Source organism: Littorina saxatilis, linkage group LG3 (assembly GCF_037325665.1).
Source record: "Littorina saxatilis isolate snail1 linkage group LG3, US_GU_Lsax_2.0, whole genome shotgun sequence".
Classification (NCBI taxonomy): Eukaryota; Metazoa; Mollusca; class Gastropoda; order Littorinimorpha; family Littorinidae; genus Littorina; species Littorina saxatilis.
The window spans coordinates 51202217-51228729 of NC_090247.1; the positions used below are offsets into that span (position 1 = coordinate 51202217).

The window sequence follows — 26513 nt, forward strand, 5'->3', positions numbered from 1 at the left end:
GCGTGAGAAAACGTGAATAAATTTGCGAAGGACTCGTCCGTGATCCAGACAACAATAATGTTAGTAAAAAATTGATATGCGGACAAACCGTCAAGTGAGGATTATTGGGGGGACCGGGTAGCACAACATACAGACACGGAAGACTTGAGGATGACGTTTCCACACGCACACCTGCCTACTTGCCATTCCAGACCAGGTCAATGTCTTGAGACTGGGCCAGAGAAAAAGGACAATTTCGGCCTTGGGGTGAGAAAAAAAATGGTAATGTTCGTTTTAAACCGTTTTTGACTTTTTTCTTTTTTCGTTTTATTTGGTAGTTAAACGTGTGCCATGAATTCAAACCTGGTCAATTCTTATGTTGGTGCGAAAGCACGATTTTGGTCTTCAAGTAAAAACAGAAAAATATTCAATTGGTTTTGATTTTTTATTCTTGAAAGTAAGCCTTATTTTCGGTGCAGTTCTTTTACGTTACAAAATTAACGATTGTCTGATTTTAATGTGCCTTAAACGTGCCTTAATGTGTGTGCATGCTTTATTTCCAGAAGGACCCGCACAATCGAAATGGACAAAAAGCGGCGGAATTCATTGTCTTCAAACGACTTTGATAAAAAAGAACACACTCCACAAATGAAGCAACGCAGACTACACTGATTTCAGATTAATAACAGAAATGGATTGGGTTTGATTAAAAACTGTTGTGCATATCATTTGCTAAAGTGAAGTTCTTGGTGCTGTATATGATTAGTTTGTTTATTCGTATATTTCTATACGGTTGTTTTTGTAAACCTAATTTCGATCAAAACTTCAAGGTCGCACTTGATAGTGCGAGTAAGGGAATTATTACTATTCGGCTGACTATCAGATTCCTCTATAGCATGTTCTAACTTCCCTAGTTATATCCGAGACCCGCGGCTTTTGTTGCTTATGCCCACAGAATATTGTCTCAGTTACATACTATTCTTAACTCAGACAAATAAGTCTGGAAAAGAATACGCTCTCCCTTTATGTCTTTCTCTTGGCCGTTTACAACCACACAGACGTTAAGTTTAATCTAACTTCTGATCGGAAAATGTGTGTGTGTGTGTGTGTGTGTGTGTGTGTGTGTGTGTGTGTGTGTACTTGCGTGCGTGCGTGTTATGCGTGTGTGCATGCGCGCGTGCGTGCGTGCGTATGTGCGTTCGTGCGTGTGTGCATGTGTGTGTGTGTGTGTGTGTATGTGTGTGTGTGCGCGCGAGCGAGCGTGCGTGCGTGCGTATGTGCGTTCGTGTGTGTGTGTGTGTGTGTGTGTTTGTATGTGCGTTCGTGTGTGTGTGTATGTGTGTGTGTGTGTGTGTGTGTGTGTGTGTGTGCGTTCGTGTGTGTGTGTGTATGTGTGTGTGTGTGTGTGTGTGTGTGTGTGTGTGTGTCTGTGTGTGTGTGTGTGTGTGTGTGTGTGTGTGTGTGTGTGTGTGTCTGTGTGTGTGTGTGTGTGTGTGTGTGTGTGTGTGTGTGTGTGTGTGTGCATGTAGAGGATAGTACAGTAGTTGTATGTTAGCACTGGAGTTACAGCAACAGATAACATATTTAGGGAAGATAAGTGAAAATAAACTTCGAAACAAATAGATCTTCTGCATACAGATCATGTAAAGGAGAAGGGGTCGATTTACCTTTTCGAAATTATTTGAAGTCACCGGCGTATGCTCTCACATAATTATATAGCAAAATGACGTTGATGCCGGACATCTTCAACAAACGGCCACACGGAAAACCGTTAGAGAAACCGAGGCGAATTTGGAAAAGGCGAACTGGAAACACTGCCAACTCGGAGACAAGGAAGCAAGAAAAAGTGAAGTGGGAGAAAAAGAAACAATAACACGGCGAACTGGGTGATAAACAAAAGCAAGAAAACGGAGAACTGGGAGTAGAGAAGGCTATGATATATTATACAGAGCGTACTGGGAGACGAAGAAGCTAGAAAAAGGCAAACTGAGATAGGAAGAAGCTAGAAAACGGCAAACTGAGAGTAGAAGCTAGAAAACGGCAAACTGAGAGTAGAAGAAGCTAGAAAGCGTCAAACTGAGAGTAGAAGAAGCTAGAAAACAGCAAACCTGGAGTAGAAGAAGTTAGAAAACGGCAAACTGAGAGTAGAAGAAGCTAGAAAACGGCAAACTGGGAGTAGAAGAAGCTAGAAAACAGCAAACTGGGAGTAGAAGAAGCTAGAAAACGGCAAACTAAGAGTAGAAGAAGCTAGAAAACGGCAAACTGGGAGTAGAAGAAGCTAGAAAACGGCAAACTGAGAGTAGAAAAAGCTAGAAAACGGCAAACTGAGAGTAGAAGAAGCTAGAAAACGGCAAACTGAGAGTAGAAGAAGCTAGAAAACGGCAAACTGAGAGTAGAAGAAGCTAGAAAACGGCAAACTGGGAGTAGAAGAAGCTAGAAAACGGCAAACTGGGAGTAGAAGAAGCTAGAAAACGGCAAACTGGGAGTAGAAGAAGCTAGAAAACGGCAAACTGGGAGTAGAAGAAGCTAGAAAACGGCAAACTGAGAGTAGAAGAAGCTAGAAAACGGCAAACTGAGAGTAGAAGAAGCTAGAAAACGGCGATCTGAGAGTAGCAGTAGCCAGAAATCTGAGAAATGGTAGAAGAAGATGCTATAAAGCGGCGAACGCGAAGATGACGAAGCCAGAAAACGGAGGATTGTAATGCCATCGTTCAAATGTCTCTAATCGGACTGGTGTGAAACTGGTGCATCTTAAAAAAGTGTATGACATAATTATATTTCATTTAAAACTGAATTCAATTCATAGCTTAATTTCACCCATATTCTCCAAAACAAGTAAGTGCAAATTCATCAGCAAACACCATATATCTCGATAACATGTGTGTGCTTTATTAACTGTTTGCGTTCGCTGTGTTTAAGAGCGTCAATTACTGTGATATATATATATATATATATAAACGTTGCTCATTACTTAAATGATTATGCAATGAGTTGATCTAAGTAGTGTATTTATGTTCGAATTCAGCTTCTTTTTTTTTTATCGTGTTTTTGTGTTATTATAAATGCAATGTGGTGCCAACAGAAAAAAACTCCATATTTGTGTAAAATGAAAATGGACATCAACGATTACTTATCTTATCTTATCTGATCTTAACATAGCAAGCCTCAACGTTCAGTGAATCGCAAAGTTTAATCGCAGTGTGACGCTAGCTGATGGAAGTCCGAACCATTATCATCATTCACCGAGTTATGTTTGCATACACTCTGCACACAAGGTATACCAGTTGAAAACAAGTCGCGTAAGGCGAAAATACAATATTTAGTCAAGTAGCTGTCGAACTCACAGAATGAAACTGAACGCAACGCAACGCAGCAAGACCGTATACTCGTAGCATCGTCACTCCACCGCCCGTGGCAAAGGCAGTGCCCGTGGAATTCACAAGAAGAGCGGGATATTCGTTGCGCTGAGAAGGATAGGACGCTTTTCTGTACCTCTCTTCGTTTTAACTTTCTGAGCGTGTTTTTAATCCAAACATATCATATCTATATATTTTTGGAATCAGGAACCGACAAGGAATAAGATGAAAGTGTTTTTGAATTGATTTCGAAAAAAAAATTTTGATAATAATTTTTATATATTTAATTTTCAGAGCTTGTTTTTAATCCGAATATAACATATTTATATGTTTTTGGAATCAGCAAATGATGGAGAATAAGATAAACGTAAATTTGGATCGTTTTATAAATTTTTATTTTTTTTTACAATTTTCAGATTTTTAATGACCAAAGTCATTAATTAATTTTTAAGCCACCAAGCTGAAATGCAATACCGAACCCCGGGCTTCGTCGAAGATTACTTGACCAAAATTTCAACCAATTTGGTTGAAAAATGAGGGCGTGACAGTGCCGCCTCAACTTTCACGAAAAGCCGGATATGACGTCATCAAAGACATTTATCAAAAAAATGAAAAAAACGTTCGGGGATTTCATACCCAGGAACTCTCATGTCAAATTTCATAAAGATCGGTCCAGTAGTTTAGTCTGAATCGCTCTACACACACACACACACACACGCACGCACACACGCACACACGCACACACGCACGCACATACACCACGACCCTCGTTTCGATTCCCCCTCGATGTTAAAATATTTAGTCAAAACTTGACTAAATATAACAAAACTTGACTAAATATAAAAAGGATGTGGAGTCGAATGACATTTGAAGCAGGAGCACCAGTGCACACAATCCTAGCCCTTTTTATATTTAGTCAAGTTTTGACTAAATATTTTAACATCGAGGGGGAATCGAAACGAGGGTATGGTGTATGTGTGTCTGTCTGTCTGTCTGTCTGTGCGTGTGTGTGTGTGTGTGTGTGTGTGTGTGTGTGTGTGTAGAGCGATTCAGACTAAACTACTGGACCGATCTTTATGAAATTTGACATGAGAGTTCCTGGGTATGAAATCCCCGAACATTTTTTTCATTTTTTTGATAAATGTCTTTGATGACGTCATATCCGGCTTTTCGTGAAAGTTGAGGCGGCACTGTCACGCCCTCATTTTTCAACCAAATTGGTTGAAATTTTGGTCAAGTAATCTTCGACGAAGTCCGGGGTTCGGTATTGCATTTCAGCTTGGTGGCTTAAAAATTAATTAATGACTTTGGTCATTAAAAATCTGAAAATTGTAAAAAAAAATAAAAATTTATAAAACGATCCAAATTTACGTTTATCTTATTCTCCATCATTTGCTGATTCCAAAAACATATAAATATGTTATATTCGGATTAAAAACAAGCTCTGAAAATTAAATATATAAAAATTATTATCAAAATTTTTTTTTCGAAATCAATTCAAAAACACTTTCATCTTATTCCTTGTCGGTTCCTGATTCCAAAAATATATAGATATGATATGTTTGGATTAAAAACACGCTCAGAAAGTTAAAACGAAGAGAGGTACAGAAAAGCGTGCTATCCTTCTTAGCGCAACGAATACCCCGCTCTTCTTGTCAATTCCACGGGCACTGCCTTTGCCACGGGCGGTGGAGTGACGATGCTACGAGTATACGGTCTTGCTGCGTTGCGTTGCGTTCAGTTTCATTCTGTGAGTTCGACAGCTACTTGACTAAATATTGTATTTTCGCCTTACGCGACTTGTTATATTTAGTCAAGTTTTGACTAAATATTTTAACATCGAGGGGGAATCGAGACGAGGGTCGTGGTGTATGTGTGTCTGTCTGTCTGTGCGTGTGTGTGTGTGTGTGTGTGTGTGTGTGTGTGTAGAGCGATTCAGAGTAAACTACTGGACCGATCTTTATGAAATTTGACATGAGAGTTCCTGGGTATGAAATCCCCGAACGTTTTTTTCATTTTTTTGATAAATGTCTTTGATGACGTCATATCCGGCTTTTCGTGAAAGTTGAGGCGGCACTGTCACGCCCTCATTTTTCAACCAAATTGGTTGAAATTTTGGTCAAGTAATCTTCGACGAAGCCCGGACTTCGGTATTGCATTTCAGCTTGGTGGCTTAAAAATTAATTAATGACTTTGGTCATTAAAAATCTGAAAATTGTAAAAAAAAATAAACATTTATAAAACGATCCAAATTTACGTTTATCTTATTCTCCATCATTTGCTGATTCCAAAAACATATAAATATGCTATATTCGGATTAAAAACAAGCTCTAAAAATTAAATATATAAAAATTATTATCAAAATTAAATTGTCCAAATCAATTTAAAAACACTTTCATCTTATTCCTTGTCGGTTCCTGATTCCAAAAACATATAGATATGATATGTTTGGATTCAAAAACCGCTCAGAAAGTTAAAACAAAGAGAGGTACAGAAAAGCGTGCTATCCTTCTTAGCGCAACTACTACCCCGCTCTTCTTGTCAATTTCACTGCCTTTGCCATGAGCGGTGGCCTGACGATGCTACGAGTAAAATGGCATTGCGTTCAGTTTCATTCTGTGAGTTCGACAGCTACTTGACTAAATATTGTATTTTCGCCTTACGCGACTTGTTTACATTTAGTCAAGTTATGACTAAATGTTTTAACATTAAGGGGGGAATCGAGACGAGGGTCGTGGTGTATGTGCGTGTGTCTGTGTGTGTGTGTGTGTGAGTGTGTGTGTGTAGAGCGATTCAGACTAAACTACTGGACCGATCTTTATGAAATTTGACATGAGAGTTCCTGGGTATGAAATCCCCGAACGTTTTTTTCATTTTTTGGATAAATGTCTTTGATGACGTCATATCCGGCTTTTCGTGAAAGTTGAGGCGGCACTGTCACGCCCTCATTTTCAACCAAATTGGTTGAAATTTTGGTCAAGTAATCTTCGACGAAGCCCGGACTTCGGTATTGCTTTTCAGCTTGGTGGCTTAAAAATTAATTAATGACTTTGGTCATTAAAAATCTGAAAATTGTAAAAAAAAATAAAAATTTATAAAACGATCCAAATTTACGTTTATCTTATTCTCCATCATTTGCTGATTCCAAAAACATATAAATATGTTATATTTGGATTAAAAACAAGCTCTGAAAATTAAATATATAAAAATTATTATCAAATTTTTTTTTCCCACATCAATTTAAAAACACTTTCATCTTATTCCCTGTCGGTTCCTGATTCCAAAAACATATAGATATGATATTTTTGGATTAAAAACACGCTCACAAAGTTAAAACGAAGAGAGGTACAGAAAAGCGTGCTATCCTTCTCAGCGCAACGAATACCCCGCTCTTCTTGTCAATTCCACGGGCACTGCCTTTGCCACGGGCGGTGGAGTGACGATGCTACGAGTATACGGTCTTGCTGCGTTGCGTTGCGTTCAGTTTCATTCTGTGAGTTCGACAGCTACTTGACTAAATGTTGTATTTTCGCCTTACGCGACTTGTTCTATTTCTTGCTCGAAGCATGAAGCCTGGCGGAATTCATCATAAGAATGGAAGAAGATGTAAGAAGACGCATGATAATAGCATAGACGATTGCGGCTAGACTAGCTGAATTATTATATTTATATACATGTACATCAGTCTGTTTCGTCTTTTTTCAGATCAGCAGCTAAAAAGCTGCCAAACTTGAGCTGTGAAAAAATCGCGAGAATTATATAGCCTACATAATTTTTGTTTCGTCTTGTTCAAGTCAGCCGTTAAAAAGCGGCCAAAACTTGAGCTGTGAAAAAATCTCGAGAAGTATATAGCCTACATAATTTTTGTTTCGTCTTGTTCAGGTCAGCAGTGAAAAAACTGCCAAACTTGAGCTGTGAAAAAATCTCGAGAATTATATAGCCTACATAATTTTTGTTTCGTCTTGTTCAGGTCAGCAGTGAAAAAGCAGCCAAACTTGAGCTGTGAAAAGATCTCGAGAATAAAAGCAAGTAGCATGGATTTTCTTGCACTGAAGATAATTTTTGGACATGTGAAATGATAATTTATGGAAAAGGCATGAAGCGGTAGATTGCACCGGTGACGTCAGATGAAACATTTTGCAACTATTCAATTAAATGTCTTTGTCAATATTTTTTTCTTCTAAATTGATTGTCTATTGTTCCTTTCAATTTTTAAGAATACAGTGGAGTTGCATGCATTTTGGTGTGAAAAATGGAGAAAAAAGAGATATTATGGAATAATAACTTAAATATGTTTTACTACCCCCCCCCCCCCCCCCCCCCCCCCCCCCCGCAGTATCGTACGTTCAGATTTTATGTGAATGATGTTTCTTTCTTTGTCTTCTCATTGGGGTCATTCTGAAAACATTTGCTGGGAACCGAAGACAGCGCACATAAAAAATGCCCATTCCAATGCAGTTTTTATTTGGGTGATATTCATTCCCAATCTTCTCATCAATTTTTGTATCAGAAACCACCCACACCGTATGTTGAATGGTGGTCTATGCTAAACTGCTGAAACTTTTGTAGAAGAATGAACACGAAAGACTAAAGTTTCATTTTTATAAATATATTCATTATATTTAGTCAAGTTTTGACTAAATATTTTAACATCGAGGGGGAATCGAAACGAGGGTCGTGGTGTATGTGCGTGCGTGCGTGTGTGTGTGTGTGTGTGTGTAGAGCGATTCAGACTAAACTACTGGACCGATCTTTATGAAATTTGACATGAGAGTTTCTGGGTATGAAATCCCCGAACGTTTTATTCATTTTTTTTGATAAATGTCTTTAATGACGTCATATCCGGCTTTTCGTGAAAGTTGAGGCGGCACTGTCACGCCCTCATTTTTCAACCAAATTGGTTGAAATTTTGGTCAAGTATTCTTCGACGAAGCCCGGGGTTCGGTATTGCATTTCAGCTTGGTGGCTTAAAAATTAATTAATGACTTTGGTCATTAAAAATCTGAAAATTGTAAAAAAAAATAAAAATTTATAAAACGATCCAAATTTACGTTTATCTTATTTTCCATCATTTGCTGATTCCAAAAACATATAAATATGTTATATTCGGATTAAAAACAAGCTCTGAAAATTAAATATATAAAAATTATTATCAAAATTAAATGTTCCAAATCAATTTAAAAACACTTTCATCTTATTCCTTGTCGGTTCCTGATTCCAAAAACATATAGATATGATATGTTTGGATTAAAAACACGCTCAGAAAGTTAAAACAAAGAGAGGTACAGAAAAGCGTGCTATCCTTCTTAGCGCAACTACTACCCCGCTCTTCTTGTCAATTTCACTGCCTTTGCCATGAGCGGTGGACTGACGATGCTACGAGTATACGGTCTTGCTGAAAAATGGCAGCTACTTGACTAAATATTGTATTTTCGCCTTACGCGACTTGTTTTTGCTTTGCACGGGAACATCTTAAAAGTTCGAACTTTATCCACAACCTAAAAGAAAAATTGCCAACAGACATTTTAGGGAAGGCAAAACTTGGATGGTGTTGAACGGAGAAAATCAGTTAATGTTTTAATGTCAGGACCATACAATCCAAAAAACTCACAAGTCTTTCCCCTCTGCTATCTAAACCATTTCCTTTGTTGGAAGAATCTACAAAAGAACAGAAAATGCCTTATGCCTACCATCAAGCAGTAAGTACATAATTTCTAGGCCTCGGCTTTATAACGTGGCTCAGAGCGGCACTTACCTCTTGCTCACCGGAGGTTAAACAGACACACACACCACACACACACACACACACCACACACACACACACACACACCACACAAACACACACACACACACACACACACACTAAACACAGATTATATATAAACTAAATTGTTTTCATAAAACAAGCAGTAGATAAATTAGGATTTAATCATGTCTGGCAAAATCAATCTACATTTAATTCTAAAAAGTTACAAAAAGCCATACAAGAGAAATTAGAATGCAAATTCATAAAATTCTGGATTAATAAAAAGTCTGAAGGAAGTTCAAAATTAAAATTCTACGCAAAAGTAACAGACTCGAGGAAATACGAATTGCAATCTTATATCAATGAGGTAAAAAATTTAGATCACAGAAAAGCATTAACAAAGTTAAGAATAAGTGCACACGATTTAGAAATTGAAAAGGGTCGACATTTAAATACACCAGTAAATGACAGATTATGCAAAAAATGTAATGTGATAGAGGATGAAATACATTTGTTGGATAAATGCACCAAATATACTTCCATTAGAGAAAAATTCATATCAAGCATAGCCTATTCAGGCCAATACACTCTTCCCAGCCAAATATTACAAATACCCAAACTACAAACCCAGCTAGCACAGTTTGTTTACGAATGTTTCAAAAAACGGTGATGTTTGCTTTTACTACAGTTTCTTTGTTAATTAATTACGTGCCTTATAAACTGTGTGTTTCATGGCAATAAAGATTATTCTATTCTATTCTATTCTATTCTATTCTATTCTATTCACACCACACAAACACACACACACCACACACACACCACACACACACACCTCACACACACACCACACACACACACATACACCACACACACACACCACACACACACACACCACACACCACACACACACACACCACACACACACACCACACACAAACACACATACGCACACACACACCACACACACACCACACACACACACTCACACACACCTCACACACCCACACACACACACCACACACACACACACACACACTACACACACACACACACACACACACCACACACACACACACACATACACACACATACACCACACACACACACTACACACACACACCACACACACACACACACACCACACACACACACACACACACACACACACACACACACACTCACACACGACTCAAGACTCACTATTTTACTGTCCTTATAAAAACAAGGAAAATTGCCATGCAGTGTCAGGCAATCACAGACATAAATTAATACATCACAATTACTAAGAGTTGAAAGGATTACACTTAAAACTAACAACACTAAACTGTATCACATTTACTAAGAATCCAGAGCTTACTAAGAATTCAGAGTTGCACTAAAACACATCTAAAAATCCTAAGCAGTCACTCACGGCACACACACACACACACACACACACACACACACACACACACACACACACACACCCCACACACACATACACCACACACACACACACACACACAAATTATAAAGAAAAGAAAAAAAAAGCTTGGTTAGCCAAGACCACGACAGCCAAGCCTGAGCAGTTCCGCATACAATTCTGTCCTGGAGGACCCCTTCTCCCCAGCCATTTCCGTGCGTGCCAAGGTGCCATGAACGTGGCCCATACTCAGTCATTGTGACACACAATCTTTGTTTCCATTTGCCAGGGCCCCAGCGACTAGCCAGTGCACGGTATTGTTCCATTTCTGGTTGGCTAGACTATGTAGCTAGTGCAATGGAACCCCCCCCCCCTCAAATACTAATCTTCAGCTTTACCGTTTTCAAAAAAATAACAAGTCGCGCAATGCGAAATTACAACATTTAGTCAAGCTGTCGAACTAACAGAATGAAACTGAACCCACTGCATTTTTACAGCAAGAGCGTATACTCGTAGCATCGTCAGTCCACCGCTCGATGCATAGGCAGTGAAATTGACAAGAAGAGCGAGGTAGTAGTTGCGCTGAGAAGGATAGCACGCTTTTCTTTATCTCTATTCTTTTTAACTTTCTGAGCGTGTTTTTAATCCAAACATATCACATCTATATGTTTTTGGAATCAGGAACCCACAAGGAATAAGATGAAATTGTTTTTAAATCGATTTCGGAAATTTTATTTTAATAATAATTTTTATATTTTTAATTTTCAGAGCTTGTTTTTAATCCGAATATAACATATTTATATGTTTTTTGAATCAGAAAATGATGAAGAATAAGATGAACGTAAATTTGGATCGTTTTAGATGTTTTTGTTTTTTTTACAATTTTCAGATCTTTAATGACCAAAGTCATTAATTAAATTTTAAGCCACCAAGCTGAAATGCAATACCAAAGTCCGGCCTTCGTCGAAGATTGCTTGGCCAAAATTTCAATCAATTTGATTAAAAAATGAGGGTGTGACAGTGCCGCCTCAACTTTTACAAAAAGCCGGATATGACGTCATCAAAGGTATTTATCGAAAAAAAGAAAAAAACGTCCGGGGATATCATTACCAGGAACTCTCATGTCAAATTTCATGAGATCGGTCCAGTAGTTTGGTCTGAATCGCTCTATACACACACACGCACAGACAGACAGACACACACACACATACACCACGACCCTCGTCTTGATTCCCCCTCTACGTTAAAACATTTAGTCAAAACTTGACCAACAAATACTGTACTCACGTGGACAAAGAAGAAGACGAAACAGGCAACAGTGACGTTTCGACCACTATATAAGGGTCTTCCTCAGGCACATAAATAAAGCAGAAAAAAGGAAGAAGACAGACGATAGAACAGAAAGACGAACTAGAGATTAACGATTCGTTGAAACGTCGCTGTTGTTTGTTTCGTCCTTTTCGCTCCCACGTGAGTGCAATATTTTTTTGGTCTTTTTATATATTGCTCTTGCCATAGTTCTTCTGCTTTCGTCTTCAAACAATCCAACAAACGAGAACGGCTAACGAGCTTTTAAAGTTAAAAATCATACAAGTTGAAGAAATTGTCAGTCTATATCTTCATCGAAAAACTCGGACCGACCACCGCCTCAGAAAATTTTCAGACAACACCGCAATCATAGCCCCAGCACCTAAGCGTCACCTACTCGGAGGGGATGAGCATCTCGCATGTTTGAAAGACTCTTCCCCCAGAGATTAGAACCGTGGCGTCTGGAAGCGGACTGATGACCGACCCCCTTAGTCTCTTCCACCAAGACGTCGAGGAAAACTCTCTCCAGGATACTCGTCATCTCTTCTCCGGCGTGGACGCCAGTCGTTCCTTAAAAGACCTCCACTTGTGAAAGCCACCAGCGGAAAATTGAAGAGGCAAAGACTGTTATTCGAAAAATATTAGGTTTGTAAATCGAGGTGGGAGAAAGGGAGGGGAGAGTGGGGGGTGTGTGTGGGAAGGGTGATAGGGGTGGGTAATTGGAGATGAATAGCTGATTTCTGATTTTGGCAGTTGACTTGCATGATCAGATGGCGATGGAAGAAGGAGTGGAACGGGGGGGGGGGGGGGGGGGGGAGGGGGGGAGGGCAGGTCTCGGTGGTGGGAGAGGAGAAAGAGGAGCTAAGTGTCTTGACGATATGAAGAGATAGAGAAGTAGAAGGACGAAACGATGGTTGTGTTGATGGTGGAAGAAGAAGACGAAGAAGACGGGAAGATTCAGAGCACTTAGTGAGGAGAATAAAGGTGTGTATGACTGTGTGTGTGTGTGTGTGTGTGTGTGTGGGTGGGGGTGGGTGGGGGGATACAGAGGAGAAGAAGGACATAGTGGAAGTGGACCTTGATGGTAATGGAATAGAAGACGGATTATACATTTTAGTTGGAGGTGGTGGTCGTGGTGGGCGGTGGGGTGGTGGGAGGTCAAGAAGGAAGAGTGAAGAAGATGCTGATGATGTTACTTAATTGAGAGACAATCCCAAGGCTTGAGATGTCAGAAAGGGCCAGCAGCAAGCACACCCCTCCTCCCCATTTCTAAATCCCCCCTTCACCAAAAGCCTCCCAGCCCCTGGGTCCCGTGGCACGCAAGCCCAGGGGTCTTAGACTCTGGGCAGGGGCAGATCGTCACGCGACTACGCGGAGTGGTGAATGGGGGAGCAATAGGCTATCATATCGACGCGAAAGCCCCAGAGAGAGGGCCACGGCGCGCCAAATTGAGTTTGAATAGTGCTGGAATGAAGTTATTACCAGCCAATTACACACCCTGGATGCCCACAACTGCTCCGGACGGCAGGGGGGTGTTCATCCTTTTCAAGAGTCCTCCCACCTCGGAACGTCTTCCCACGTCTTCCCACATCTTCTGCGCAGCAAGACATCCATCTCTGATAAACGGCGGACAATTTCGGCCGTCAAAACTCCCCACCTTCGACTGGTCTAAGTTAGGGAGCTGAAGCATTTCCTGAAAGTGGTCCTCGCTGCTATTTTCACTCAAGCCACTCCTATGACATCAGGAGGGAAAATTCTGAAAGTCATTGCTGCAAGAAGAAAAAAAAAGTCTGCGGCTTTTAATCCAAGGCTTCATCGGATGTAATTTCTGGCCCACTCGTGTCTGATTTGATTTGGGCAATGAAATCAACAAGGGCGATTGGATTGCGTTTTGTTTTGTTTTGAGTTCCGAGCAGTTCGTGGTTGTCTCCAAGAGCATTTAGGAAACACTTTTGCCCAGAAAAATGACTGCCACTCCAGAATTTGCAACCCATTATACTCGGAGAAGTTCGACAGATCTTTCCTCAATGCAGGTTTTGGGCGTCCTTCGGGAGGCCGAAACGGGAATTTGTTTATCAACCAGAGGCAGTTTAAAATGGAATATTTGTATGGAAATGGGTAAACTCATGTGTCATATGGTCAGTTGATCCAAACTGCTAGCAAACCTACTGGTTCTACGCAATAATTATAGTTGATGTACACACTTTCTGTGTCAGCAACTATGTAAACAATACTAACTAATTCATGCGCTTGAGAAAGTGACTACAGTGACCGAAGGAAGGAAACATGTCGAACCCCTCCTAGCAAGCTAGCGTTCAGAACGCTTGAGAAAATGACTGCAAAGACGTAGGAAGGTGTTTACACGAACCACTACTAGCAAGCTAGCGTTTAAAACGCTTGAGACAATGACTGCGAAGACGTAGGAAGTTGTTTACACGAACCACACCTAGCAAGCCAGCGTTGAATTAACGAACCACACATGGCAAACAAGCTTTCGAGCGCTTGAGAAAATGACTGCGAAGAATTAGTAAGGTGATTACAAACACACACACACACACACACACACACACACACACACACACACACACACACACACACACACACACACACACCTAGCAAGACAACTTGTTGAAACGCTTAAGAAATTGAATTGACTGCGAAGACTTAGTAAGGTGTTAACAAGTAAGTAAATTTTAAGGGGCTTATTGTCCGTCAGGTCTTAATTGCCTATATTGGACATGAATTGGTTTATACGATTCGAGTTTTTACGCCCTCACGGCTTTTGATGTTTGCGTGTTTAGGTGGTATCAGCCATCTGCACTTATGGTAGAATGACCAAGATCTTTAACGTGCCATTGTGGTGACACGGGGGTGGGAGATGGATACCGTCTCTGGGTCTGCACATAAAGTTGACCCGTGTCCGTCCCGGCCCGGATTCGAACCAGCGACCTTTCGATCACAAGTCCAGTGCTCTACCACCTGAGCTACCGGGCCCCCATGGTGTTAACAATCCCCACATTCGAGCATTTGAGAAAATGACCGCAAAGACGTAGGAAGGTGTCGACTCGAACCACATCTAGCAAAACAAGCGTTCGAGCGCTTGAGAAAATAACTGCGAAGGCAGGACGATAACAACACAAAGGTAAAATTAGAGAACATAATCGACACAAAAGTGCACCTGTGCAAACAGTTAATTGTTCAATCATCACAAAACGACTCGTCCTTTGAACACGACCTAAATGATTCCCTGCAGGCTCGCCATCTTTATCTGTCGCACTTCCGTCGCGACTCAGTGTCCGCCATGTTTGCAACCTGAATATTTCAGCGGTTAATTAAACCCGGGACGAGGGAGACGAGGGCTTTATATTGATTTATTGTCCTACCGTTATTTATTTATTATTCAGTGTTGCCATTGTCTCATACTCTACTTCTCTCGGTTTCTCTCACTCTCACTATCTTCCTCTCCCTCCCTCTCTCTCATTCTCTTACCCTCTCTCTCTCGCTCTCTCCTTCTCTCGCTCTCTCTCTCTCTCTCTCTCTCTCTCTCTCTCTCTCTTCTGTCTCTCTCTCTTCTTTCTTTTTCTTATTGCCTTTTTGGATTTTAGGTGAGAAGCAGGGGGTTAGGGGAGGGGGGGGGGGTCGGGGGATGGTAAAGGGGGTAGAAGAAAATGCAGAGAGACCTGAAGGGAAGGCATTTGAGAAACTCTGAACAGAGAAACGACTCATATATCTCCCCGATAATTCTTTTGTTATATTTTTTCTTCTTTTTTTGCAAAAAAGTTATCTTGTCTGTTTTACATTTCTAATAAGGGTATGAGCAATTCTCTGACCTTGACCTCACGTGAAATAATATTTCCTATCTAGATGTACATATTTATAACCACACTTGATATAAGCTTAGCTTGTTGTGTGGTCACAGAGTTGAAGAGTTGTCTTCTTGTACTTTCTCGGGGTACACGATTGCCCGGGCGGTGTGTTGGGATTGTGTGTGTGTGTGTGTGTGTGTGTGTGTGTGTGTGTGTGTGTGTGTGTGTGTGTGTGTGTGTGTGTGTGTGTGTTTGAGAGTGTATATATGTGCGCTTGCATGCGTGTGTTTGTTTGTGTATGTGTGTGTGTCGTGCATTCTAAGACACAAGTATTTTTGCCTCCATGATTTTTGACCAACAGTTGCCTCGATCTGACCAATGCGCAAGTAATTTAGACATAGCTAATCAGAAAGCATGTTCAACATAGCTCAAATGCATTTGAAAACAAAAACCTATACAACAGAAGAAGTTAAGATCTTAAATGTGACCCTCCACCACGAAATGAGTCGCATGTCACCTCGCGCGGTGCTGCGCTAGGCTTAATAAAAGTCTGGGGAGTGTCTGGTAATAATGTGAGGGTCACCCTAGTCACAGGCTTATAACTCAAACAGTTTTCGCTCTTTTCTAAAACGGTTTTCACCACTGGATAGAGCATACGAAACTCTTAAGGAAAATGTAAAAATATGAAAATTATGCAAAGGTGACATGCGACTCATTCCGTGGTGGAGGGTCACAAATATTCTTAGAGTCAATTTGCGTGACTTTTCTATAGCCACGCACGTTCCGGAAAGTGAAGACTAAAAGTAAATGCACATTGTTTACAGGAGAACAAAATCAGGTTTAAATTGATGCAACTATAAATCGATGATTTTTTTAAAACTGAATTTTCAACAACAGTTCTTCAACAAAAGTTCCTTAGGACTAGACATGCCCCGCAAAAAGAAACGATTGAGGTTTCATTTGCACTAAGGCAGGAATAATGAAAACAAAATGAACACAGAAATACAGCAATGGTTTATATCGTGCATGGAATCATTTACTAGTTCCCTCCCCCCTATGTCCGTGTGGCAAGAATCAGACAGCAGAGCACATCCTGCAGGCTTGTCCATACCACAGAGGGACACCATCTGGCCAGAGGAGACAGCGCTACAAAAGAAGCTATACGGCCCCAGAGAGGACTTGGAGAGGACAGCACGTTTCGCCCTGCAGTCCGGACTGACGATATAACAGCGAACGACAAGAAGAAGAAGAAGAATCATTTACAAGTCAAAAAATAAAATAATAAGGAATGGGAGGGGGACAAGTGTGGGGTCGCGTTTTTTTTCTCGGGGCATAAGGAAAGGCTTTCTGATAGAAAATGATCAGCACAATTATGCTCGAAGGCCAAAGTGGAGGTAAAAAGGTGCAGATTTCAAAGTTGCGAAAAATAAGACATTTTACCTCAATCAAATTCTAAAACAAGGACAGTTCATTAGTTCTCCTGAAATCGAGCACAGCGCACACCGGACTATAAATTCGTAAATTTATAACCAGTGCATTAGCGAAGGAAAGGGGGAGACAAATCCACTGGCAAAGGAAAATGGCGGCCAGAAAGAAGCGGAACGAAAGGAAACGAAACGGCGCACTACAAAATCCGAAACGGAGAAAAAGGGGAAACGCAAAACAGACAGACAGACGATAATTGGAAGAGAGAGAGAGAGAGAGAGAGAGAGAGAGAGAGAGAGAGAGAGAGAGAGAGAGAGAGAGAGAGAGAGAGAGAGAGAGAGAGAGAGAGAGAGAGAGAGAGAGGGAGAGAGAGGCAGTTAGAGAGAGAGAAAGAGATAGGGAGAGAGAGGGAGAAAGAGAGAGAGAAAGAGATAGGGAGAGAGAGGGAGAGAGAGAGAGAGAGAGAGAGAGAGAGAGAGAGAGAGAGAGAGAGAGAGAGAGAGAGAGAGAGTGAGAGAAAGAGAGAGACTAAAAGGGGAAGGCATTCCGCGACAGACAACTTCCTGCCACCGGAAATGTTTCTCCGTCGTTAACGGCGTCGTTGTCGTCGTTGGGTCAGATCGTGAGAGGCCCGGATGCTGCCACGTGAGTGATGGCCCTTGATGGAGCCTCGCTTTCAGTTGATGAGAGCCTCATTCCCGAAATGTGGGCAGTTTTGGGTGCAGTCTGAGTGCTCCTGAATGAGATTTTTGGAAAAGGAGGAGAGTTTTGGAGAGGATTTCGGTATCGAATTACCCCATAATCATTAGCTTTTGGTAGGATCGTTGAGCGCTGTTGTTGTGTCTTGAATTGACATTGAATGACTTTCTGTTATTTCTTTGACTTTCGAGCAGTTTTATTTACTTTTGTGCATGGCGTACGTTCTTTGAGCTCCCTTTCCCAGAAGAATAGTGTCACTGTATTTTTTACATTTTATTGTATTTTTATTTTGCAAATTACAACACTAGCGAATATGACCATGGATGAGGGCAAGAACATTGATTTGACTTTGTTGTTGAGTCTCTTGCTCAGACTTTTGACCTTCTCTGTTGCTCTTTCTTGAACTTATTATTCATGAATACATTTTTTCAATCATTAGTAGGACTTTGGTTGTCGAAGCTATTTTGAATATTTACTGGAAATAGTAACAATAATGAAAGTTGTCAAATATCATACGAGCACTCTGGGCATTCGAATCACATATTTGGATCATCATGTTTGTTTGTTTGTTCGTTCATGGGCTGAAACTCCCACGGCTTTTACGTGTATGACCGTTTTTACCCCGCCATTTAGGCAGCCATACGCCGCTTTGGGAGGAAGCATGCTGGGTATTTTCGTGTTTCTATAACCCACCGAACTCTGACATGAATTACAGGATCTTTTTCGTGCGCACTTGGTCTTTGTGCTTGCGTGTACACACGGTGGTGTTCGGACACCGAGGAGAGTCTGCACACAAAGTTGACTCTGAGAAATAAATCTCTTGCCGAACGTGGGGACGAACTCACGCTGACAGCGGCCAACTGGATACAAATCCAGCGCGCTACCGACTGAGCTACATCCCCGCCCTATTCATCATCATGTTTAAATCGTTATCCATTCGGGTATCCATTCCTCTCCATTTAATACAATGCCCTTTTTACGTTTCAGCAGCAAGACACCAATGCAAGGTACGGGCATGTCCAGCTCGCATTCGACTTTTCCATAATTTTAGTTTGCAGACAATACTCATTTGCATTAACACTTATGTTAATGAGGGGGGGGGGGGGGGGGGGGAGGGCGGCGGCAAACAAGTGAGTGTCAAGTCTGTTCTTCGTTCGAGAAAGACATGTGCAGTTATCTGCACCTGCATGCATGACTGTGAAAACCTTGCTTCTTTCTGTATCTTGTCTTGTGTGCCCGTTCTATGTAATATACACCAGCTCTTGTCTTATGCTGTACACTATTTGACTAAATGTTATATTCCGATATTTCATGGTATAAAATACCTACGGCAGCCCCAATTTTCTCTCTTTGTTTTTTTACGTGATAAAAATGTATACAACTGTATGTTTTTTTCTCTCACTATGTACAGAAATACTCTCAAATTTTGAGGGGGTGGGGGACAAAAATATGTTTCTTTTCATAATAGGGGGGGGGGGGGGGTGGAGGAAGAATATGTTCTTTTTCATATGGGGGGGGGGGGGGGTAAGAATATGGTCTTTTCATGTAAGGGGGGGGGGGCGGAGGATATGTTAATTTTCATTCTACAGGGGGGGGGGGGGGGGGGGGGGGGGGGGGGGGGGCAAGAATATGGTCTTTTTATGTAAGGGGGGTGGGGGGGGGGATTATGTTCGTTTTCATGCTACAGTAACAGGTGGGGTGAGGGGGGGGGGGGAATTTGTTCTTATTCATATTCTCTACCAGTCCTCCACAAGGTTGTCTGTCGCTAGCAAAGCCGACAAGCTCACTGATCCTCACTCGCCTCCAGAGAGATCGTAGCGTTCACCGTCGGGGCAAGATTTGTGGAGGCTTTGCGTGACAAAGTCCAATTAAAGTTCGGACATTGGGGGAAAATCAATGCCCGTGAATCGAAAATAAAAAAGAGAGGTGAGCAAGAAAGGGGTTGGGAGAGGGGGGGGGGGGGGGGCTTGATGTTCTGTAATGTACAGTAACGCGTCTTTGGAGTGCGGACATGAATAAGACGAGTGTGGAAGAAGGTGGAATGATAGACAGACTAGAAAGGTCTGGGGGGATGGGGGTGGAGGTTTTGAGTTTGGCGTTTGGGTTTGGCATGCAAGACTGGCTGATCTTGGCTCAGGTTCGTATTTAAGGGTGTAAACGGAATTGGGATTTGGTTGTTCTTGGCCCAGGTTTGTATTCAAAGGTGTAAACAGGATTGTGATTTTGGGTTGTGTTGTTCTGTCTTCATCTACATTGCGTGTGGCTGTATGTTATGTTTCTGTCTCTGCGCTCGTACATCTTTCCCGACTGCTTTTACATTTCTCGTCTTATTCTTTATTCTGTTCTCCCTATGTCTAATTCTCTTCTGGCATTTACTTATATCCAATTAGCATTTAATTATCTTGTCCTTGTTCACATATTACCTCCGACAGTTTGCCTCGGACAGTCAAAAAGCAGTTATTTTGAAATGTTCTTGTGCCTGATTGCTTGTCTGTCTGTCTATTTGTTTGATCGTGTGTTCTACCTATCTGCCTGCTTGTTTGTCTCTGTGTTTGCTTCGCTCACTTTGCCTCCCTTTCTCCTCCTATCAGTTTTGTCCCTGTCTCTGTCTCTCTGGTTTTTACGGGTTTTCATTTTTTCAGGCCTTTCTCTAGCAGCGAGCGTGACAGGAAATTTGAGGCGGGATCGGTTCAAAAGATGTTCGCCGTGTAAGGGGAAGAAACGTTGCTCCTTTTCTGACAGGGTCAACCACGTGACTGGTTACCATGGAAACAGATCGCGTGCAAACTTCACACTTGCTAGGCTGAAGGTTTTGGCTGCCAAGATGTTTTTTCTTCCGTCTGATTTTTTCAATAAAAACTGATTTTTGTTCTCAACATTTGTCTTCTTATCAATCATTAATAACAAATTCATAACTTATTAACTAATACCTAAACCCAGTATTAGCTTTTACTGACAATTTTAATACAGATTTGGGACTGTGCCTGAAATATTCTTGTAGACCAACACGATTATTATCTATTGTAAATAAGACGTGTAATTTAATATCTTGTTTCCACACACAATGACAAAACATGGATTCGTCTTATTCTGAAAACGAAATCTAAATGTGGAAGAAATTTAATTTTCTAAAATTGAGCTGTATGTTTTAAATTTTTTGTCTACAGTTTTAATAATGAAAACAAGAATAAAGACTGCTCACCATTACACTGAAAGGGGTTAAAAGTCAACAGAGACCCGGATGTGGCAGACAGGGAGGAAATCATCGCGTCAAAAGATGATTGGTTCGCTGCTTTCAATCTGTGGCAATGTAATTATTTCCGGCTGTAGTCAAAAAGGGATTCTTTCAAAAACATTGTGACGCGGAAACGTTTACACTGTTTATTTCGCCTGTAGGAATGTTTCAAACACATCCCCCCCCACACACACACAACACCACACACACACACACAAATACGCACACACACACACACATGCACGCACGCACGCATGCATACACACACACACACACACACACACACACACACACACACACACACACACACACACACACACACACACACACACAGTCGCCTCAAACAACAAAAGCCATTTCAATAAACGAATTTCTCACACATTCAAACATTTTTTATTGATCACAACACATTTCAATGACTCGCCTGCAATAGACAATTACTTGTACAAAATGCTTCAGTTACATACAAACATGTGAAATAGACTTGTCTATTTGTATAAATGATTTGACACGAACAGACCACATCATACAAGCGATAAAAAGGTATATATAAAGTATAATTATATTATAATTATTTGCGCTATGTCCCTTCCCCTTCCACGGTATGCGGTCGAGTGCTTGTAATGAGATGCCAGGTTTGTTGAAATGAAAGTTAACATGATGAAATTACGTTAACAGATTGAACAAAAGTGTTATACAGTTTCCGATTGAAACACAAGTGAAAAAATATCAGATCAACACATACACACAGAGGCACACACACTTGCACACCGGGCACGCTCACACGCACATCGGGCACGCTTACACACAAATCGGACACACACTCACACACACACACTCACACACACATACACACACACACACACACACACTCAATGTACGAAATGTTATTATGAAAAAACCCACCAATGAGTGCTATTAAAAAGAATAACATTTATTTTTTTAAATGTCGAGCCTTTTCTAGAGAAATCAAACAAAAGGTTCTTTGGAATCAATGTGAAAGAATGATGTGATAGTAAATAAATGTTCGGAAATTGCAATGTATGTAACTAAGAACATGTTTGTTTGTTTGTTTATTTGTTGCTTAACGTCCAGCCGACTACGCAGAGCCATATCAGGACGAGGAAGGGGGGGATGAAGGGGGCCACTTGTCAAGCGATTCCTGTTTACAAATGCACTAACCCATTACTTGTGTCCCAGCAGGCTTTAGTAGAACTAAATTAATACCTACTGGAAGATTACCAGTTTCCAGTATGTTAAAATAGGCTTAACCTATCTACTGCTGGACTTACATCAGAACACTAACAGATTAAACTATACATGAATCGCGAGACAAGCGGCAAGAGAAGAGATTTTTGGAAAAAATACAGGTGAATGAGCAAGAAGGCAGAAAAAAGAAAAGAATTCATGAAGAAAAAGAGAGCATGACAGGAAAGAGGAACCAAAAATCTACCTAACAGCAAACTAGAAAGCTCCTGCGGTTCCAAAAACAGGAGGGGCCTTTAATTTCATAACCGCAGTGCCCCACTGCGGGAAACTAAGAACATATAGCCCAGGATTACAGACAAATTTAAAACATTTTAGCTCTATTTTTACGCCCATCAGTACATAAGAATATGTATCTCACACACACACACACACACACACAACACACACACACACACGCACGCACGCACGCACGCACGCACGCACGCACGCACGAACACACACACACACACACACACACACACACACACACGCACACACACACACACACACGCGCGCGCGCAAGATTTTCCTATTTTTGCTCTTACGCGTACGTTTTATTTATAGATGAGAATAAGTATGAGAAATATATCATCGATGATTTAGCTGGAGCAACGAGAGAATCAAGATTTTTAACATCTTCTGTATCAAACGAGTCGCTCATGGAATGTATGAAAAGCTAAAGTGCACATAAACTTAAAGCGCAGACTCGATCCATATTTGGCAAAGCATAAAATGCAATGAATGCTTGAAAGGTGAATCACAACACAACCAAAACGTCCGACGGATTTGTCACTACTCTGGCTAATATTTAGCAATGGGATGTAGCAAGCACTGACACCAATCAAGCAAACTAAAATACTTCGATTTAGCTATAGAAGAGACAGGTTGTCCAAATGGCACAAAATATATGCTGAGACAATAACAATTCAATACTAATTATTGTAACACATAAACTAATAGCATAATGTAACGGAAACACACATGTATAATTTATAGAGAACAAAAAAATCAGAAATGGCACATTCCAGTTCTCTTAGCATGAGCTGCATGCAAGTGTACTCTATCAGATGTTAAGTTCTTTCTTTCTTTCTTTCTTTATTTGGTGTTTAACGTCGTTTTCAACCATTCAAACGCAGAAGAAGAAGAAGAAGAAGTTAACATCGAACGCAGAAGAAGAAGAAGAAGAAGAAGAAGATGTTAAGTTACCATTGTTCAGATGCCAGACAAAAGTCAATGCAAACTTGAAGTTTAAACGTAATTTAAACGTAATTTCAAATATAGGCCCGATGACATTACTGCAATGGCGGTACCTTAACATACCAAAAACAATATACAAACACAGAAAACGGACAGGTAACATGAAACGTATCAGAAAGCCATTTTAGCGACAGAATAAGGTATCTCTTAACACTTTCTACCCCACCTATGTTGACCAAGTTTTTTTTTAGCCGAGACCAGCTGTGCTGCAGTAGGTCACTCAGAAGTGTAGTAACTGTGTAGTAACTGTGTATCAACACGCTGGAATGCAGGCGTTAGATGGACGTTACAGGAAGCGACTGAAGCTAACAGTCTGAGCGGATATATCCGTACCTGGTCAGATAGACCCATATGAGTGGGTACGGATATATCCGTACCTGGGAGACAATGAGTTAAGTATAAAAAGCAATTGCCAAATCATAGTCCGCATGTGTAAGTGTGTAGTCTATTTCCAACATTAGCCCGAACAAGCACTTCGTGATCAACAACAAATTGGAAATTATCGCAAATTCAAAGCTTAGAAGTTTGAAAGAAAAAGACGAATCTTCCTGTTATAAAGCATCTTCTAAGCTGTACAAAATATGAAAAGTATGGACATTTTATTTTATCCGTGTATAAATATCAACAGCGTTGAGGGCACTGCAGAAGTAAAATGCAGACATATTTTCTGGTTCAAAACTTCGTCTATGATCTTACAACCCCCCCCCCCCCCCACCCCTCCCCGAAATACAAACATACACTTGAGAAATAAACATACACAAACAAAAACAAAACAAAACAAAACATACACATGAAGCTGCACACAAAAAGCAAAAGAGCAAGTTTTGTCTTGTTTTCACAAAAATCAGAAAACAGAACACAACCATGGAGTATGTGTAATTTAAATAGCTTGGGAAGAATTTGTGCACCGAACGTAATTTGAGCAACAGAAAAATTGGTGTATATATATTAGCCGTGTGTAAATAAATACATTACAACATCAACTTATGTACAAGAAGCACGTAAATAAAGGAGAACACCTTGCTTTCCAGGGTTTTAATATATAGCATTTTAGCATGGGGACGAAGCGTAAAACGAAGGCATTCAAGATATAAAATAACGAGCAAAACAAGAAACATTCTTTCTTCTGTTCTTTAGTTTAGGGTACATAAAGGATATATTTCGTATTCTGGTGATTGTTTTAAAAGGGGGGGGGGGGGGGGGGGGGGGGGGGGGGACACAGAAGAAAAACCAGCACGGTCAACTAAAAAAACAAGGTTAGCGAGGTTTTGCTTTTGCTTGCACGAGGCAAACATACTATGGAAGAGAATTGTAGAGAGAACATATTCAACTCTGTTTCAAAGAGAAGACGTATTACTGGGTGGCCGAGTGGTAAACGCACTTGCCTCGGAAGCGAGAGGTTGCGAGTTCGACCCTGGGTCAGGGCGTTAGCAATTTTCTGCCCCCTTTCCTAACCTAGGTGGTGGGTTCAAGTGCTAGTCTTTCGGATGAGACGAAAAACCGAGGTCCCTTCATGTACACTACATTGGGGTGTGCACGTTAAAGATCCCACGATTGACAAAAGGGTCTTTCCTGGCAAAATTGTATCTAGGCATAGATAGAAATGTCCACCAAATGCCCGTGTGACTTGGAATTATAGGCCGTGAAAAGTAAATATTTGCCTTAATTGGCTTGAGATTTACTGGCCGATGTGAATGCGTGATATATTGAGTAAAAAATTCCATCTCACACGGCAGAAATTAATATGTAAAGCGCTTAGAGAACATCAAGCGCTATATAAATCGCCCCATACATACATACATACATTACACTTCTCTTAAAAATCAAAGCAACTCAAACACAAAAGCTGTTCCGCTTGCTCTGCATAGTTTCAAACCCAAAGACATCCTCACTTTCATGCTGTATTTATACATTCAGACACAGAAATGAATACCTTTCTGCTGATGAAGATTATATTTACAGCCATATCACGCTCGCATTAAATACACTTCTCGCAACACACTTTACAAGCTTCAGTCAACGACTGGTGATTGTTCTATCGAGGGGAGAAAAAAAGATCTACTACTTGAAAAACGCTTCAACAGTTTACGAAAACTCAATCCATTCGATCTTCACACTGCTTTTGGTGAATACTAGTATTTTCTATAGATGAGTTTACATGGAAAAAGCACATGACGAAGAAAGTTTTCCGTCGAGATCATTTTAGTGGAACCTGAACTCGGCAGGGCATGAATACATTGTCCTGTTTAACGGTCGCAGTGGACATTCATACACTGACACACATTTTTTTGTATCGTCCAGCAAATATTTGCCTTTGCACTGCACCAGTTCTTACCTCTTTATGTCACTGGAATGCAGTGATTTTCGACCGTTGTTGGTCATACATGACGTTTTCACTGAAGAAAATCCTCCAGGAAGTATAAGTACACGAAACACCAAATGGCACAGTCCGAAGCGTAGGTTTGGGTTCTAGATGAGAACTGCACCATTTGGGAAATGGGCAGAATGATAATGAAAATATATATGAGCATTATCCATTTTTAGTTCTTGGCACCACTGTTTCTTGCGGCGGCATTGTCCGATTATTGTCCAAGAAAATGTTTCTCTCAAGACAGGGAACGAATTATTCTTCGCGCCGTATATGGCGCGAATACATACCCACAGTCACAGAATGAAGGTAAGTGTAAGCTTCTCTTACACATTGGCCCACATCTGCTCTGGTATCAGTCTTCAAACCAATATGTTCTCAAATGGTCTTTCCCTAGTTTGATTGATACCCACATCGAGATATTCGCACACACAAAGCACGAACTTTTCTATTTCCGCTGCAAGACTGCCGAAGAAGCCGACAGAGAGGTCAAGTTGCACAGCATCCCATGCCATTTTATAAGAATATTCAAACAATATTCAAACCGTTTTGTCACATACGTACACGTGAGATGATTTTACCTAACCAGTATGTTTTCCCGAGGCTGAAGCCAGTCAAGTCTTGCTTAAGGGCAGAATATACCTGCGCAGTTTCAGCGGCACAGACGACGCACTGCATATTATT

At 40.8% G+C, this 26513-nt stretch overlaps 1 protein-coding gene across 1 annotated transcript in view; it reads right to left on the reverse strand.

Moving 5' to 3' along the window:
* Positions 1-24678: 24678 nt before the first annotated feature.
* Positions 24679-26513, reverse strand: part of LOC138962604 (uncharacterized) — an 87895-nt gene continuing 86060 nt past the window's right edge. The window contains exon 12 of the mRNA XM_070334478.1: positions 24679-26513. This exon is cut by the window's right edge and continues 546 nt beyond it. The gene's annotated coding sequence lies outside the window, so the exon portion shown is untranslated.